This window comes from Cibotium barometz, chromosome 2 (genome assembly GCF_041138505.1).
Source record: "Cibotium barometz isolate CiBa-2024 chromosome 2, ASM4113850v1, whole genome shotgun sequence".
NCBI lineage: Eukaryota > Viridiplantae > Streptophyta > Polypodiopsida > Cyatheales > Cibotiaceae > Cibotium > Cibotium barometz.
Genome location: NC_141047.1, coordinates 19,063,166 through 19,083,991, shown reverse-complemented (window position 1 = coordinate 19,083,991; position 20,826 = coordinate 19,063,166).

The following is a 20,826-nucleotide window of genomic DNA, read 5'->3' as shown; positions in this document are numbered from 1 at the left end:
GTCTAGTGTAAGCTTGTTGAGCCTTCAGAATAGATTCACAAGCTTCGACCAAAATATAGTTATGAGTCACAGCAAAATCATCGGTCGTTGGAACTTCATGAGAAAGTCTAGTAATTGGAGTTTTCTTACTATAGACAAACTCAAAAGGAGCTTTGCCAGTGGTTGTATGAGGTGTGTTATTATATGCAAATTGTAAAAAATGAAAATATTGATCCCAATTTGCAGGAGATGAGATAGTGTAAGACCTTAAAAGATCTAAAATAGTGTTGTTAGTGGCCTCAGTTTTTCCATTACTTTATGGATGATGTGAAGAACTAAAATCCATCTTAGTGCCTAAGTTTAAACACAATGCCATCCAAAATGATTACAAAAACGAGAATCATGATCTGAAATAATGACTGTAGGTAAACCATGATTTGTGAAGACAATTTTGATAAACAATTGTGTAACGTGTGAAGCATTCAATGTTTTACAACATGCAATGAAATAAGCTTACTTACTAAATCTGTCAACAATTGTCCATATCATATCATTTCGAGAAGATGTGGTAGGCAAACCAATTATAAAGTCCATAGAAATTTCTTCCCATGGTGCGGCAGGAATAGGTAAAGGTATGAGTAGCCCGTATGGTTTTCCTTGACGTCTTTTAACTCGTTGACATGTCACACATTCCGAGATAAAAGAAGCAACATTTGCCAATAAAAATATTCTTCTATGGTGTGAAGAGTACTGAGAATGCCACGATGACCAACATATGGGAGACGATGCATCTCTTCAAGAATAAAATATCTATAAGGAAGTATAATGCATAAATGCTTTTGAAAGAAAACAAAACCATCATTATATAAATAATCATGAAGATGCAATCAATTATTAGTTTCTAACTTGTGCCAAACATCAAAAAAATCAAGATCTATAACATATGAGTCATGCATATCATGCAAAGAATGAATGTCAAGCACTGAAATGGTAGAAATAGAAGGTCGTCGACTAAGTGCATCAGCCACTACATTCTCGTTTACCAGGTTGATGTTGGATAAGAGGATGAAAGCTCTGAATAAAAGATGCCCATCACACCAGCAGATGCCAGCTTCCCCCTTTTTGCATTGAAGACCTTCTCAATGAAACTATGCATGGCCACTATCGGTCGGTCAGTTTTGTAATCCTAGTTAGGAAGTCGTTAGTCATGATGACTTTTGGGAGCGAATATAGAGGCAAGGTGCATGCCCAATTAGGAATTGCCAAGTCCCTTGGCCATGACTCATCACCTTAAGAAATTGCCACTGCCATTCTAATCAGCGAGCTCCCCGTAGCTAAGAAGTGTCGAACCTCACTTGTAAAAAATATTCCCAAATTCCATATGTAACTTTTTATATCAATACAATGCAGAATGATGCTTTTTAAGTACATGTGTTTGATTTGTAATGTGAAAATATTTGCCATTTAATTTTAGTTGGTTTTCAAGTGAAATAAACGTGTTTTCCCTTGACAACATAAACCGAAATAAACATTCAAATTTTAGAAAAAAAACTACAAATAATTGTGATGGCTAGAGGGGTGTGAAAATGGCCTGCACGAGGCCCTGTACACAGCTTTTTCGCACCCCTCTGGCCATCACGATTTTGAAGGCTTGACGCCCAAAACTAGAACGAGAATAACTTCTTTAGCCCCTAATTAATCATATAAAATGGTGTGTCTTCAAATTTCAGGGAAAAAACTATAAAATATTTTAAAAGGGCCAGGGGGTGTGAAAATGGCGTGTACGAGGCCCCCGTACACAACATTTTTGCACCCCTATGGCCATCACGATTTAGATAGCTTTACGCCCTCCACTAGAATAAGAATAACTTATTTAGTTCTAATCAATCATATAAAATGGCATGTCTTCAAATTTTAGGAAAAAAACTACAAATTTTTTTAGAAAGGCCAGAGGGGTGCAAAAATGGCCTGTACGAGGCCCCGTACACAGCATTTTCGCACCCTTCTAGCCATCATGATTTAGATAGCTTTATGCCCTCCATTAGAATGAGAATAACTTCTTTAGTTCTAATTAATCATATAAAATGGTGTCTTCAAATTTTAGGAAAAAAAATAATTTAAAAAAAAGAAGGGCTAAAGGGGTGCGAAAATGGCCTGTACTACGAGGCCCCCATACACAGCATTTTCGCACCCCTCCGGCTATCACGATTTTGATAGCTTTACACTCTCTACTAGAATGAGAATAAATTATTTAGCCCCTAATTAACCACATAAAATGGTGGAAATTAAAAAAATAACTTTGGTTTGGTAATCAGTGAGCATACAAAAAGATATTGAGAACCACATGAAGATGTACGAGGCCATTCCTTTTGATCTCTAATTTACCTTAATTTAACAAAGAAAATCAAAAATTACATGCATTCTGATTTTGAAGGTTTAAAATCAATTATGTCTTGTATTTACATCATCTTCCTTCCCTTGCATTCTTCACTTTGGGAAAAGACCATTTAAGGAGACCAACTTCATGATGTATTGGGTTGCCTATAGAGCATCCTAATTCCATAATATTTCCATCCTAATGGAAATTTTGATCTATGGCCGATTTTAAGGGATTTAAATTTTAATATTCATAAAAACCTTCAAATTTTAGGAAAAAATTTACAAAAACTTTTAGGAGGGCCAGAGGGGTGTGAAAATGGCCTGTACGAGGCCCCTGTACATAGCACTTTCGCACCCCTCTGGCCATCACAAAAATGGCATGTATGAGGCCCCCGTACACAGCAGTTTCCCACCCCATGCCCTTCACGATGTTACATCTTACAATTAAAAACCATGTTACAATTAAAACCCATGTGGGCCAGAAGGGTGTGAAAATGGCCATTGCACGCGGCCCGGAGGGGCCTTTTTCGCACCCTTTTGGCCCTTTATTGAAACGTGATGGAAGATATATTACACGATTAAATCAATTAAACAATGAAATATATAATCAAATATGCAAGAGGAAGATATAAACACATCGAAAATTCATTAATATGAAAAGTTGAGATACATTAAAAATTGAGATACATCATTTTTCGTTTCCCTTTTCTCCATCGCGAATACGACGGGCCAACTGCATATCCTTCACCATTATGGTGACCCGCTTTACATGGATGGTGCACAAGTTTATGTCATCAAATAAATTAATAAGATATGCTTCAGCAGCTTCCTGCAAGGCCTCCAGGGCAACCGACTGCATCCGGCACTCCATCTTGTATTCCCATAAAATTTCTTTACACATTCATGAGAAATGTGCCCTCCGGGTGAGAAGCTCCATGGACTTCTAGTACTGTCATATCTCCTGGAAAGCCTTGTACCCTGAGTGTCTCCTGCGAGACGAGCGGGGCCATGAGAAAGATGATCGGTGGGACATGGCTGTAGGGGGCGAGGCCTGTAATACGTCGAATTCCTTTTGTTTCTTTTTGGGGCCGGTGCTTGTTCCCCTTGCTCCCCTTGCTGCTCTTGCTGTTGCTCTTTCTCTTGCTGTTGCTTGTGCTCATGCTGCTGCCCTTACTGCTCTTGATGTTGCGTGTTGATGGGTGGCAAGGTCTTTCCCCCTACAGCTGGGTGGTTGGGAATCTCTGTGTGTTCCCATGAAGGCTCCCCACAATTGGTGTCGGTGTCGGTTTCTGTTGCGCTGCTGTCTTTCGTGCCGTAATCCACCAACTTTACCTGTTTGCTTGGCCAAGATGAGCTGGCTTGCTATATCAATTTTTTCTTGAGTTTGCGGTTGTAACGCTCCAAATTCTTGTTTACATTGTCCCTCAATCAGGCGTGTCATTCTTTGCTCATCTTCTTCACTGTTTGCTTTGTTCGCTCATCTTCTTCACTGTTTGCTTTGTTCACGCCATGGTGAGGAGAGCTGAGGGTAAGGATGAGGGTAAGAATGGGAAACAATAGAGGTCGACCTTTATTTATACAAGAAAATACCATCATTGTAATAACCCTTTAAAAATCCTAATTTTAAGAGGTCACTCACGCATATGCAAACAAATCGTACACATGCTAAATGCATGGGGCATCATTCGAATAAGCATTCATTAGAGACATTTGATAAAATCGAGGAAATATTTCATTGGTCCAGAAGAGTGCGAAATTAGCCTTTCTGGCCAAATTGCACAGTGAATTTTTACACCCTTCACAAAGCATCAAAACACATGAATATGTGGAATACCAAGCATGTCATATTTCAAAAATCAACATCTTGAGACTTCTGTAAGTATTACAAAGCAACGTAAATCTTTGGGATACAATTCAAGTCATTAAAAAAACTATATTTGAAGATATTATAAAGCTTCCTCGCTACCAATCAAACCTAGCAAGGGAAGTATATCAATCTAACAAAATTGGTATTAACGCATGACTTCATGGTCCTCGAAACCAAGGGGGACTCCAAAAATCGTAACAAAATTTGCACCATAGACTGCTGGTGCTCTGCAATGTTCCTAGCAAAACACAATGCCCTTGTGCGGTCAGCTTGTGGTATGGACGGGTCATTACATGGCCTCCTGCTTTTGTCAGCATGGAAAATTGAGCCCTGGAGACACTACATGCAAAAGTAAAATTGTTGATCTGGGCTGCAAGGTTATGCAAATCCCTAACTTCTAGCTCCTGGGCTGAGAGATCAGGTTGCATGGGGACCTCAATAGAGAATAAGTACTGTGCGAGTTCGGAAGTAGTGATTATGCCCATGAGGAGTTAGTGTTTGTGTGCTCTCAAAGTGCTTGTACAAAATGGACAAAAAGAGAGAGGGTGCTCATTTATAGTGGCCAACGTAATCATTACACGAAACCCTAATTTTCAAAAAAATATCAAGCACCAGAAAAACAGGTTTTTAAACACGAAAGATAACATGGTTGCATATTAGGCAAAAAAGAACCATTTACATTCTCAATTATAACACTCGATAGATAGTATCCCCATAAATCAGCTACACATCAACCCTAGGCCTCATTGAAGTCTATAGGAACCCATACTTTACCAACTCTCCTACGTGTAACCCTCCATGCCGCATGACATGCAGGTCCTGTCTCTGCCCTCCACCTTGCTATACTTTTCATTTTGGCAATTTGGGCCAATTTGGACATTCGAGCCCTCTCCCTTGAAAGGTTTGGACATTCGAGCCTTCTCCCTTGAAAGGTTTCTGCTAAAGGTATAATGGAAGAACCAATCAAACATTTCTTTGAGATATTTTGATCGAGTCCTGCCACCTCCATGTCTTGTGTTCTTGAAATAGACTCCCCTTGCAAGATAATGACTTTTCTCCATTCCTTGGGTGCTCTACATGTCAAGCAAGTCGTAAGTGTTCATGAAATATGCACCATAAGCGTATAAGATGTGCCGCAGATAACAAACAAAACCACCATTTAGGAAAAGTGCATTAGAAGAAGAAATTTGTTTTGCGAAACCTTTAAAAGCATTATATTACCATGTAATGCACAATATTCAATTCACCCCATGTGCGGACCACAGATTCAATGAATCTTTTCAACTCTGCTTGAAATTGTTTATGATTTTCATTTGTTATGCTGCTTTGACTCATCAACCGCACTACCTTATTGAAATTTGCCCACACTTACTCACATAAAAAAACAATGTTTGCATCCAAGAAGTCCAAAGTAGTCCACAGCTCCTATCTCTTCGCAGGAACATTTTCACCTTCCTCGACATGTTGCTTGTTTGCATTTCTCTGAACCTTGTCCCGCGTGTTGCAAGGCTTCTGGAGAAACCTTCTCGCCTTGCCTCCACTCATTGAAACCTTTTGAGCAACCATATGTGAAACTCCAGAGGTATTTTGGTTAACTCTTATCTCCACGTTGCCCCCATGGCCACCGATGGCAACCGATGTCATTTAAGATCTTCTCCACTCTAGCAATCGCCTCATCCTATCGAGTTTTACCAGGCATAGTGAATGCATAGTCTATGTGACACTTTAAGAGGCGGTCAAAGATATGCATGAAAGCATGCAAAGTACAAAAGTGAACATTCCTAAGAGGGAAAGAAATTATGGGGTTCCAACTGTTATCTCTTAAGTCCCTGTTTGGAGGTGCCAACATTGGTGATGAAAGGACACCACCATCCCACTCTCCCTCATAATTTCCTATTTCCTCACATTCCTCTTCACCATTGGCCGTCCCCTTGCGTTTCTTCTTGGTTTTTTGTTTCAATCCATGCATGCACCAAGGGCATGGGTGAGCTGTATTTACACCTTGAGTGCAACCCAGCATACACTTTATTGTCTTTAGATCCCCGCCAAGATGCCAATCAACGTCAAAGCTCCCTAAACCATCAACATCCAAGCTCTCACTCTCTATTTGTGACTTTATCACATCACTAACCCAAGGCAACCTCTCAAAGACCCATGATAGCACCTCGTGTGTCTCCTTGGGAACCTCAAATTCTACCACCATATATCTTTCTCGGATTGTGTACAAGGTTACTTGTGATACTTACACCCACAAGGCAACCCATAGAACAATATCATTGCCTTTTGTAGCTTTCGCATTTCAACAAAAATGTTGTTGAACTATTGAATTCAAATGAAACATTGCCATCCGAAGTCTTCTTCTTTTCCCATGCTGCAATGGGGTAAGTGTATCATTAAATGGTAATAATCCCCAATCCTGCATTTTACATCTTCATTGCTCACTCCCTTTGCTAGACAAACCCTCTTTGGTGGCGGTAAAAGGTTGTGCATGATAGCTTTCTTATGTCTCCTAGCAATTGATGAACAGCCTTGTAGCCCTGCAAGTCATTAAACTATCTCCACGATTTTATGGGCCTTTTAGAATTACTGCTAAGATCAATGACAATGCTTATCATTTGTCCCTTCATGACCATTGGAATATTTAAAGGTACACCACCTTCTACCCCTATTTATGATGACCCACCTTCTTTAGAGGCTGATACATAAGATTTAGTTCTTGAAGCAATTCTTGATCATGAGCAAACTACAACTCGCAATGGCAATGTTTATGTTAGATATTTGGTTAATACAAGAATCATCATGTAGAAGAATCTCAGTGGATTTCATACCATGTCCTTGTACACACTTTGCCCTGATCAACTCCTTTCACATACAGTTGCTGCTGTGAATTTTACACTTGGTAGTATTGAGAGTGGTGTAGTCGTGTGTGAAGGTCACCGATTTGAGGTATCACATGATTGGCAGTTTATTTTGGTATTTGGCATTGGTATGTGTAAAGGTCACCGATTTGAGGTATCTCACATGGTTATTTTTTCGTGCAAAGGTCACGGAATTGAGGTATTGCACGGGATTTTGATATTGTGAAATCACATTTTTTGTGATGGATATTTTGAGCTTGATATTTTCTTTCGTGCAAAGATCATCGAATTGAGGTATTGCACATAGTTGTTCAAATATGCAACGGTACCAACTTTGAGGTATTGCATGTTTAGCAACTCTGCGGATAGTTACTTTTTACCAGGAAGAAATGTTGAAATTATTTGAATGATTTAGTATTTATGGATTTATTTGATAGATATTTATTTTATGTGCAAGCTAGACTGATCACCTCTAACTTGTCACATATTTTGAGCTTATATTGTGAATATGTCAATGCAGATCAGTTGCATGGTTAGTGTGCAGGATGTGCATGGATCCACTAGGCTTGCTTCAATGAAAATTTATTGATGCATGGCGCGTGGCGATTATTTATGATCTGCATTTTATTTGCATTTTAGTGTGCAACATTTTGATATTTTATTTGCATTTTAGTGTGCAACATTGTGATATTTTTTTTACATTTATTTGCATTTTAGTGTGCAACATTTTGATATTTTATTTGCATTTTAGTGTGCAACATTTTGATATACATTAGTTCTATTTCATGAGTGAACCTTAGAGTGTTCACACTTTTGTATTTAGGCTTATGCAAGCCCAAAGTGGAGATCCATATTTTTGGCTACATGTATTTTTGGCTCTTGCTTTTTGTACAAGGAAATATATTTAAATGCACCATGAAGAGGACGTGATCCACTCTTATGGTGGGGAAGATTTAACCCATTCTTATGGTGGGAAAGATTTAACCCATTCTTGTGTCGCGTGCATAAGCTTTCATCTATTTTTGAGCTTGAGTATTTCCTTCAAGTTTATTTTTATAGAGGGCCAACCGTGAGCTTCTAGCAAGCACCGGCCTCAACCTCTCTCGACATGATAAATTCTACATGGATGAGGGGGCTTGTGGTCGTGGGGGAATGATTGGCATCTTGGCAGGCACCACTCTCTTTGATCATGCTCTGGCTATTCTGTCCCTGGAGACAAGACATGCATGTGAGCATTAGGATTTTGGACAACCTCATACAGGACCCTGAGATTTGAAGCAAGATCGAGCAAATATGGGCGGGACTAGATTTTATCTCAGGTTCTACCACGTGCACCTTGGATGCAAGCCTTAGCGATATCAACATATTTTTGCAGGAGATAGCATAGAGCATATTGGAGGGATTTCATAGAGCATATTGGAGGGATTTCATGAGCAGGAGAGGAGCATTCAGAGGGGGCTTGCTTCTCTCCAGCATCTTCAGCATAGTTCCCCCGTTAGGCTGTGGATTGAGAGTCACCTTGCTGCCACCCTCCTATAGAGATTAGATCCATTGACGAGAGGACGGTGGAGTTACCATGCTAGAGCTTCCTTTTGGACCCATGCCAGGGATAGATTCATGGGGTACTTCTTTAAGATTGCATCCCCCCATAGGCAGAGAGATGGTATTTGTAGGTTGTGTCGCCAGGATGGAGCTATTGTGACCCCCACCCCCCATGTGAGAGCTATTGCCATTGATTTTTCCTAATCCCTCCTCTCACGAGTGCCCCATTATCCCCACATGCGGTGGACGCGCGTGAGAGGATTTGGTGGCACACAAGAGAGGTGGTTCCCCTCACTCTCTGGACCTTCTTATTGGCTCCCTTCACAATAGAGAAGCTGGTAGAGGCATTGATGGCTCTCCCTAGGGGGTTGGATGCGGGCTGCCAGCTTCCTTCTTTCTTTGCCACTAGGATCTCATGAAAGGTGTCCTTCGAGTAGCATTACACTTACAAGTGCCATGCTAGAGAGACTTTTAGATTGTTTGATTCACTTGATTCCTAAGGAGGGTGGTGATGTGACAGATTGGAGATTCGGTAGTGAAGACCCATCACCCTCTGAACTGCCTACAAGATTTTGGCCAAGGCCATCAACCGGAGACTTCAACCTTTTCTCGCGCTGACTTGATCCATGACACTTAGACATGTTTTGTTCAGGATCAAAGCATTCTGGACAACATCTTCACTTTCTGGGAGGTGGCAGCTTCAGCCAGGATACAACACCAAGACCTCACTGCACTCCTCCTTGACTTTGAGAAAGCTTATGATAGAGTTGACTGGAGCTTTCTGGAGGGCATGATGTACTGGATGGGGTTCCCAGTGGAGTGGATCTATCATGTTTCTAGACTTTACTTAGCCTCTCACAGTCACGTTCTCATTCAGGAATCACGAGGTGATAGATTGCCCCTTTCTCGGACATGAGAAGTTTTCTCTCAGCTTAGGAGATGGCACTCCAGGGATTGCGTCTCCCCATCCATACTCAAGAGGAGTTGCTGGACTCAAAGTTTACAGATGACATAGCAGCATACCCATTCGTTCGGGGATGTGGGGGATCTCCAGAGATTCGTAGAGGGATCTCCAGAGATTCGTAGAGGGGCAGTGGATTTGGTGTGATCTTGCTGATCAGATAGAGACTCTGGATACCCTGTTCTTCGCATGCACCGCGCGGTTGGGCCCCAGGATTCAGATGCCCGAGGTTGAGGGAACCCTAGTAGCAACAGTACATTGGTAGTCACAGGGCCTCTCACAACAGGTTCTCTTAGATTCTTGGAAGAGGCTCTGGGATAGTTTTCGGCCTCAAATTATCACCCTCTTTTTTGCGGATGGTATTGTGGAGTACTCTTCTTCTTCCTTGGCTTTTGAGTGCTTTGTTGAGGAAAAGGTTTTGACTATCGAGGTACCCAAATTTGATTGGCACCTTCATAGTAGCCTTGAGCTACAAGTAGCTACTTTTCCACTCACATTTTGATACTATTAAGATATCGTGATTGTGGGAGTCTTGGTGGAGTTTTGTTTAGGGTTGATGTGGAAGGTTTGGGGGCCTCCTTGACTTTAGTTGGCACTGAGGTTTGCAGGTTTGAGACTCATTGGCATTGTTGATGATGAGGTTAGAGTCTCTTGTGGAGTGGCTATTGCGATGATGAGGCCTTTGAGCATGTGGTTATCTCCATTGGTGAGGTTTGTTAATGAAGATGCATAGGCTACAAGGTCTTTTCTTTGAGTTCCTTGTTAGAGATAGATGGTTTGTTGGCTATGGGAACTTCTTCAAGAATAGCTGCTGATTGCGAGGTTTTGCCATCGAACTTCATAGGTGAGGATGGGGTTAAAGGAGTAGAGGCTTTATTGGAGTTGGTTGTTGACGTAGATTGTAGGTCATTGTGTAGAGGGGCTTTTGTGGAAGAGGCTTGTATCCTTTTGCGTTCAGCATCATAGATATCCATTAAAGTTGGATCCTCTTCTTGGCAATATGATATTGTCAACTTTTCGTCGTTGACCATCATGATGACTCTATCACTATAGCAAAGCACAGTGGTACTTGGGCAGCAACATTCTATTTATGCCCCATGATTAAATCTACTTCCAACACATACTCAACCACAAAAAACTTGCAAGTGAGGGGGTTAGTCTCAATATACATTGTATGTTCAAAGTACCCAAGACATGGCATGTTCAAGTCTTGTGTAAAGGTAATCCTTTTAGGATGTGCTGTGAGTGTTGGTTGACCTAACAAATCCCATAGCTCGAGGGTCATGAGATTGTGTTCTCGTGTTGGATAAAGCTGTGCTTGAGCTGTGGTAATTTTATTTGGAATTTCCAATCCAACCAAAATCCTAGGGATCTATTCAGTAAGATATGTTGGAAGTTCCAGGTCCTGCAAGGTTTCTTCCTCCCGAATAGCAATTGCATGCAAGTTCCCCAAAGAACTCAACCAATGCAACAAGTGTGGGTACCAAAAACATTGCTGCAAGCACAAGGGTACTACTAAAGAAATACCAAAGCTTGGGTCCGCAAGCACATCACAAAGTCCCTAGGTTTGCACAAAGATGAAAGCCTTGGCACTAAGCACATCGGCTACCAAATTACAGTGTTTATCAAATCTGGGTGCATGTATTTCAACAACAAGGATACTATGATGGTAATTCCATCATATGGTTGCCAAAAGCGAACAATGTGAAGAAAACCTCACCGAATTCAATCCCAACAACTTCACCTATAGTTCGACAAGAATGAATCCCAAGCAACAGCAAGCAAACCCCTCCACCACTCTCGTGCATTCATCACCAACATAAGAGCTTGTCTGTTCAAGCAAACAATCAGCAGTCTTCCCTACTACCTTGACATCATTTTAGCAACAAATTCAAGATCGAATACGGAGACTTAGGAACACATCAAGAACAAAATAGCAATGCTCTTGTCACCCCTCTGGAAGTAAGAAATGAGTGCATAAGAAGCTGTTGCTTGCAAATCATGACCTAGATGGCCCATTTATAAAAAAAAAGAAAAAAGAAAAGGAGAGAAAGTCTATAAATTCACGGAGTTCCATCTCACAGAATTACAATTCAAGGAGTTCCATCTCACAGCTTAAGAACCTGCACTTTCATGATTTAAGCCTCATCACACAGATTAAGCCATATCACACAATAGCCACTATATATTTGTTAAGCTTATCGCTTACTATTCTTTTAGCTAAATTAATGTAGCTGCTCCATGAGAGTACAAATCCATACTCATGCACTGGAGAAAATTTGCACCAAAGCCTCACCATCGACAACTTCTAGGTACATCTGTGGATGGGGGGCCATGGTGGGCGAAAGGCTGGTCAATGGTACAACCCATCACCTCGAATTTCCCTTCAAATTACAAACCTCTCGAAACAACGCCACCATCAACATAAATCAATGATCTTCAATCCTTAGTGAAGATATCTATATTAGCCTTGCAAGTCAACATAATTCTTTCAATCCTCACCAAGAAGTGGCTACTTCAACACAGAGCAATTCAATAAGAGTCTATATGACTCAATTCTTGTACTTCATGAAAATCTGCTTCTAAGAGCACTTAATTATACATAAAAACATAAAAAGCACATGGACAGAAGAAGACAGTATTAGGTCCTAGTCAACAACATTTGGCAAGAATCCTGCTACACAAAGGGACATCATCACAAGCCAATTACTTCAAATGATGAATGTCGCTTCAATGAATCAAATGAGGAACTGAGAATCACCATCTCGTTCTAATGTGATTAAGTCTACGTTCCTCCGGATCCTTCTCTCTCCTCTCCCATTATTAACATCTCTTAGTGTCCCCACTAACAAAAATCACATGCAACTTTGCTGATGATTGCCAAAAACAAAGTGGGCAAAAAAAAGGGGAACTCACACAAATATAAAAAATGCAATCATTTGCAAAAACCCCCCCAGCCCGTTAGGAATTCCCAATACACAACTAACCTCTTCATTCATTAACTAGCTTTTCTTATTTCCTCCAGAGGAACAAAGACCATTGAATGTCATTCAACATCAGCGCCATTAACAAGCTTATTCATTCTCCCCACACAAAGGTCTTCAACGCGATCACGAGGACGCGATCGTCATCCAGGAAGGGGGAAATATTAATTCAATTCTAGGATTAACAAGAGCTACCGCCATTATCTTACATCAAGGAGTCATAGTAGATACACCAAAGGGTCATACATTCATGATATGGAGTAATAGTGTCCAAAGCTACAACTTGGACGAGTGCCCGTAATGGTATGATGGAGTATTTATGGCGATTCCCGCTTCAAGAAGGTGTGGTAGCAAGTTAGGATGAAGTCCTAATAAGTGATGTACTTCATGGATATATTATGAGAGTAGTCATTGTAATAACATTAGGCCTCTTATGAGCCTATAGTGCCCGGCCGGCCACCACAGAGTTTAAGTGAGTGTGAACACTTATGGCCATGTATATAAGTGAATTTCTCTCATAAAACAATAGAATCTCCCATTGTACAATTGAGTCTTGCTCTTGCTAATCTCTCTCCCTAATGCATGATAGTGAGTGTGTGTGTTGAGGTGAGAGGAGGGACGAGGGCCCGTAGTGCAATGCAACGGTGTGACAACGCTCGCGGGAGATGCGGTGGAATTGCTTCTCAAGGAGTTATAAAGCTTGGAGACCTCAAGTGTTACGAGCTCGGCCATTGGAAGGATCCTCACGACAGTTGTAGTTCACCACAGGTAATCTCTTTTTGGATGTGTTTCAAGGAGGGTTAGGCTGAGCCATAACACGGTTGTGCAATGCTATATTGATATGGGTGATGGGTGATGGATGAGTTGTGGAACACCTCGATTAAGAGGGGGTGTTGAGAGATGTAATCGTGGTGTTGTGTGCATGTGGGAAAGCACCCTAGAGATGCAAGATATTGTGGTAATTCAAACATTTGGTGTCGATCCTAAGTTGGGTCTATCCCAAGTAGACCATGACCGTCAACAACCTAACAATCGTAGCCACACCAACGACAAAACATGACATATCTCTTTTGCCGTACCACCAGGGAGGACAAGTGTTCCATAATACACCCAACAACAAGCACATACAAAGCAAGAAGCAAGAGTCCCGCTCTCCATAGGAGCTCAATATAGAAGTACCTTTACCATGGAACCAAGTTCTAGTTCTTCTATTTTGGGGAATGTGGGGATGGATAAAGAGCCAATGCTAGGGACTACCTCATGATTGACAAACAGATCCACAAGGGCATTTACAGAACATGTTCTCAGACGTAGCAAGTCTAAAGTCTCAAGGCAAGGCCGACAGAGGATAAATGTTGTAGTCCAACCCCATAGGGCAAGAGATTTTGTACCCTAAAACAGAGGGTCTCATGCAACCATATCTTTAATAATATGTTCCACCACCACGTGAATATGCAGAAGACATGTTGAGGATGGCATTTGAAATGGGAAGGGGAGTTGTAACCAACATATCACCCAGAGACTCAGAGTTGGGTAAAACCAAGCTAATCCACATCTCAAGGATGATGACCGTATTTGATGGAACTAGAGATCCCATTGAATACCTAGAGAAGCTTGATTAAATTTATGAGGCTATGGGATGGATTGATGATCGCTTTAACCTTTTGGAAAGCTCTACCTCACTTGCTTGATTAGCACAGATGTAGGCAAGTTTGGTGCCTAGGAGGGAGATGCAGAGCGTGCTTGAGCCTCGCTTGATTAGCACAGATGTAGGCAAGCTTGGTGCCTAGGAGGGAGATGCAAAGCATGTTTAATAGTCACTACTTTATGTGAAGATCGTCGTTTAGGTGCATGAATCCAATGGCTCCATAGACCACAATTGGGATGGCCCCTTGATTAGGAAAGATTGAGGATTCTTCAGTGCCATCTTCATGAAGTCCCAGTGTAGCCTTTGTGAGTGTGTGGATGTCGGAATTGTGAGTCATGGATGGAAAGAGGGCTAGATAGAGTAAGAACGAGACTTATTGAGGAATTCAAGATAACAAGATCAAAGGCATCCATGCAAAGTGTGAGACTAAACTAAGGGTAGAGAAAACTCACTCAGGGCCTCCATATGTCAATGTTCTACCGCTTGGTAATTCGATAGTTTTCTCAATTTAGCTAATTGGAGTAGTACTTACGGTGGTAGGAATTGAGTATGATTCCTCTAAGTAAAATGTCCACTTCATAATTCTCACAAATAAGAGGGAACTCTTCTACCTTAATTTTGCTAAAGACTCTATGGTCTAAAGTTGATTCCCATATCTAAGTTTATAATCAAGTTTGGTCTCTAGATGCTTGCCATCAGAGCTGCCCAAAGTTTCCCATCACCTTGCCCTAACATCTCGCTATGGATAGGCCCTAACATCTCGCTATGGATCGGCCCTAAACTAACCACTTAACCTTGTCGGCAAATCCATTCACATATGCTAGACCATCCACTTCTTGTCGGCGAATCCATTCACATATGCTAGACCATCCACTTCTTGTTGGCAACATCTTCACCACCACTAACTTGGGTGACATGAGGATGCGGTCACCGTTAGGAACGGGGGTATGTTAATCACTCCCTTGGTTAACATGGTTGCACCCATGCCCGACCTACTGTAAGGTGCCTTGCCATCTTACCTGCATGCGAATGGGAACTTGTCTATTATAAGATGGTGTGCTAGAGAATATAAGGTAGCCTTACCATGTGCTTAATTTTAAATAGGAAAAATCTATAGACTTAGTATACATAGTTGCTTAAGACTAGTAATAGAGGCCATGCCATTTTTAAGTTTTGGTCGGCCTAGTGTGAAAACTATCACTTATATATAAGTCTTTTTTTACAATAAGTAATACACAATCATTTCTTTACAATAGTTTACTTGTGAGATCTCCCTCTTGCCTCTTCTTACTGGCTTATCTACTTTTGAATCTTGCTTACTTGGTGGAGGATGCATGCTAGATAAGTTTTATTATAGGTTTTCTTCTTGGCGATAGCTTCTTCTTCTTCCCTTGTCTTTGTGAGAGAGAACCATCACAAAGGATCGCCTCTTCTTGCCTCCATCTAGGCATTAAGAGCTCTCCCTTCATCCCTTTGGCAAAAATCATTCGGGTGTGACAACAGAGGGAGGATGCAATAGATGAGATAGGGCATCCACATGGGAAGTTACATTTACAGCTTTGAGGCAAAACCCAATGACATGCTTTGCAAGGCTAAGGTAAACAATCACCAAGATGAAAGTAAAAGCCACTAGTGGACACTAGGGTGTCATAACATCAATCCCAAAATCAAAATCACTAAAAGCATGTAGTCGAATATCAACCCCCTTAATATAGAAGACAAGGGAATGAGCACCTTGTAAGTACTATATTGAAGTACTCGCTTGGTAGCCTACCATGCCACAATGCTTATTTCTAGGACTATGCATAAACTTGCTTAACTAGGAGATCCCAAACTGAATGTATGGCCTCATATTACATAGATAGATAAGGCACCTAATGGCTTGTGGTGCTGATAAAGTGATGCATCAAATGGGTTATCTGTAACCTGGAGACTAAACCTGGCACTTGTCTCTTTACTGGTGTAGCAACATGCTTACAATCTTCAAAACCAAACCATGTAAACAGTATCCATGTGTACTTTGACTTTGCAGCATCACAATACCATCATCATGTTTTATAAACTATATGCCCAAATAATAAGGCAATGAGCTGAAAATTTATCATCTCAAATGGACGCATTTAATTCAGTCACATTAGTATCCTTGAAGGATAAAATCTTCTCCTCGTTAGGGGGCCTGTGAGAAGCAGAGGAGAATCATGTCATCAACATATAAAAAGATGTCCAAAAAATAATTTTTAATTCTCATTACATAGAGGGTACTTTGAGTTGGATTGTTGCAAAAAGCAAGTATGCATTTATCTTATCATAAACCAAGTATGCATTTATCTTATCATAATGCTCTAGGAGCCTGCTTAAGACCATATAAAGCCTTTCTTAACCTGCTTACTTTAGACTCGTGTCCTTTCTCAACAAGACCATGAGGCTAAGGTATATAAATCCCCTTATGCAAATCACCATTTGAGAAAACAATCTTGATATCCAACTGATGTACATTCCAACCATAATGCACTACCAATGTAATAATACACTTAATTGTAGTCATATGAGATGTGGGTGCAAAGGCCTCACCATAATCTATATACCCTTCTCTTGAGCATAACCTTTTGCAACAAGCCTTGCCTTGTATAGCGATCTCAACGTTGCCACATTAGCTTTATGCTTAAGCTTATAAACCAATGGCCTTTTTTACCATAATGCAAATTTGCCAAATACCAATTGTCCTTTTTGAGGATTGAGTCATGCTCATCCTACATGGTCTGTGTCATCCAATGATCATTTTCTTGTGTCCTTAGGAATCAGGTTCCTCTTCATTATGCACATACTCGAAATGAAAGCATGATCCACGAAAGAATAAGATGCATGATGAGAACTTACACGTGTCTTGCTAGGCAAAGGATCATTGTGCATGATCCACGAAAGAACAAGATGCATGATGAGAACTTACACGTGTCTTGCTAGGAAAAGGAGTAGCTAGTTTGCTATTCTCCCTACAATGTCTACACTAGCCATTTTAGTATACTTTTGGACACCTATATGACTATCCTTTCCTCATCCATAATTACCTCATCAATAGGCTAATATGTGCATTAAAACTTTAGTTGATTTTCACTTAGTATGGGCTAATTTGTAGTACCTTTTTGAGCATTAACATTTAGTCCACATATGGTTACCTTATCATTGTACAAATGTAGGAGTGTATCAAAGAGGTCATGTGAGCATCGCTGTTTTTTGCATAAAAGCATGGGATTAACTGAGTTCTCAACAACAAAGATAATATCTCTACTCACCAAATCTACCTTATGGCTGTATGGTAGAGTCTATATCGTCTTTTTGAGCTATATCCCACAAAAATACATTTTATCACCTTATCATCCGGCTTATTGTGTTGTTACTCAGGCACAAGAGCATAAGCAAGATACCCAAAAACACGTAATTGAGCCCCAAAGGGCTTCTTGACATTCCAAGATTCACGAGGGGTAATTGCAAGGCCTTAGTGGGGCATGCAATTGTGGCAAACCAAAAAAACCTGAGGCAAATCTTAGCCTTTAACATGCCATCACCTGAGAGATATGTTATGTTCCTCTCAGCCACACCATTTTGTGAGATGTGTAAGGCACTACACATTGATGTTTTATGCCTCTTTCATGCATGAAACTCCTTTGACAAATAATCCATCCTTGATATGTACCAATTTTACATGTAGACACATTTTTAACCATAGAAATAAAATATCTAAAGCATGTAAAAACTTTTCTCCCGCCCGGCGTACATGGATGTACACCTATCACATGGGATACGTTGTGCCATTGGACAGATCCAGACCTCATCACACCAACTACGGATTGAGACAGGGCGATATGTGCATCAGATCTTGGATGACCGCATTTGTCAGCTATGCTACCAGGAGGTAGAGAAAGAGAAGCACTACATTTGCCGATGTACAGTCTATTATGAGATCCGACGAAGATATCACTGCCTCTTCCGAGAGGGTTTTGGGCCGTTACGCAGGGTCATGGAGTTTGAGGATCAGAGATGCTTGGGATTATTTCTACTTGGACCAAGATGTCATCAATAAAAGTCACAAAGTAGAGATATCCCCCAATCAATGGTGTCCTTGTAGAAACCCATAAATCACTACGTATAAGCTATAATTTATGGATAGCCCTTATACTAATCCATCTTTCAGAAAATGATGCGTGTTGCATCTTGCCCAAAATGCATCATGTTTGACAAGGGCCTCAATCTTTGGCAATTTTACACCATCTCTATTGTGGCCTATTTCTACTCTTCCGAGAACCCTACCATTGAAGCTAGTAGTGAAACAAGCAAGCACCTTCGTGGGATTATTACTTTACTTTCGACCTAGGATCTCTTTGACCTCTAGTGGTGGATTTGCTAGGTCCAACTCCCAAGTCTCCCTTTTATTGTCACCAAGAAATTTGTTGTACCTCCTTGCAAGGATTCACCTCTCTACACTCTCTCACACAACGCATAGAGAGGAACATGTGCATGTGCAAGAAGCTACAATCATCTCCTCTCAACTCTCTCTCTCTCTCTCTCTCTCTCTCTCATACACACAAGAGCAAGAATACCCTTGCGGGCATTTTCTCTTGCAAAAATACCCGTTGGTGTCTTTGAGTGGGTATTTTTCCCACCAAAAATACCCTTTGAGGTCCTTGACAAGGTAATGGAGGAGGGGGGGGATTTCTCAAACAAAAATACCCTTTGGGGTCCCTTTGTGTGTATTTTCCCCTGTGAAAATACCCTTTGGGTGGGCCTCTTAAAGGGTTTTTGCTTCAACAAATATACTCTTGGGGAGATGTTTTGCCAAGCAAATATTTTTCTTATAATCACCTATTTATATGTGGTTGCACTTACCTATTTCTTGAAGAAATTACTTTACAAAATAGTCACTGAAGTTTTTGCTCGGGAATCACCACTCGAATGTTTTTTCTCGAAAGATGTACGCACCCATGTCATTGTATTATGAGAAATTAGCTTATATATAACTGGCACTTATTCACACTTTGGCGCCCAAACTTAAACCCTAGCTACTAAGCCCAGTGGTTATTTGCTACTTTTTCTCATAATATTTATAATGTTTGTAGTGTCTTTTCATGACACTTATTATGCTACTCTTGTCTATAGTAGAGATTAATGGCATGTATTTTGTATGTGCATTAATTTTGTAATTTATATTATGCCATATATTTTGTATAGTAGGCTTATAAGAATCTAATTGGCATAATATAAATTACACACGCACATAGTAGGCCGCATGTGTGTGTGTGCGCATGTGTGCGTGTGTGTGTGTGTGTGTGTGAGAGAGAGAGAGAGAGAGAGAGAGAGAGAGAGAGAGATTGAATTCACTTTGTGAGTGTGTGTGTGTGTGTGTGTGCAACATCATGTTACGTCTTAGGATGTTCACAACTTTACACATCAATATGGCCAAAAGATTTTTCACGTCCTTTTTTTTAAATTTTGCAATCATGTTGTAGTTCGTGTCTCCTTTTATATGAAAACTTACCCACACAACAATCTCTATGACTTTAACGCAACTAATGATGAATCTCCTTAACCCACATTTGGAAGTTTATGAGTAGTCCACGTTGTCCCACACCCTTTTGACATGTCTATTGTAAACCTTTCATATGAGGAGAGAAGCAAGGATGGATGTAAACATTAGTGTAAGCCTTGATGCTTGAGAACTATAATGGAATGCTTTACATAATAGGTTTCGTGCATGCAAGCTAGCAATTGATGTGTCTCAATTGCGTGTGTGTGTTAATGAATCTCCTTAACCCACATTTGGAAGTTAATGAGTAGTCCACTTCATTCCCCCACACCCTTTTAGAAAAATGTGTGTGTGTGTGTGTGTGAGTAGTCCACTTAGTCCCACACATTGTGTAATGAAGGAGAGTACTACAAGACAATAACATGGGCAACCTTAAAGTTATTTCTAACTTATTTGCGGTACTTATAACTAAAACCTGAAGGTCTCAGAATACACTAAAGCCCATTTTTTTTCACCCCTCATTATGGCCTATTAGCAAATAATATAAGGGAAGCTTTCAATTGAGAAAAAAATACACTTGCCCCCATGATGAGTTTTGCAAGACAATAATGTGGGCAACCTCAAAGCTAGGTTCAACTTAGCCTAGGACTCTTTCAATCTGCAAACAAGTTATAAATTATCATTCATTTGCAAATGGAGTCTTGCCACTTCTTATATTTCATCTCATGCATTCACATAACTATTAGACAAACTACACAATTGGCCTTATGTGAGCATTTCTTTTACACCTCATTTAAAGTCTCTCAAAAAAATTCTAAAAGGTGGGTGGGATTGTGGGGCCTTGAATTTTTTGTAACATGGAAGGTATAGGTGCTCACAATTGGCTCTACCTTCTTGAAAAGCATTTCTATTTAACCCGTTTAAAGACCTTTCCAAAAACAAATGTAGAAGATGGGTGGGCCTTACTTTTTTCTCACCCTTTCTAGAGCATGCATTTGAAGGGCTCCTTTACCCTACTATACAAAACATTTACTTTAAATATACAATTAAGCCTATTAAATATCTTTCACCAAGTTACAAGACTAAGCTA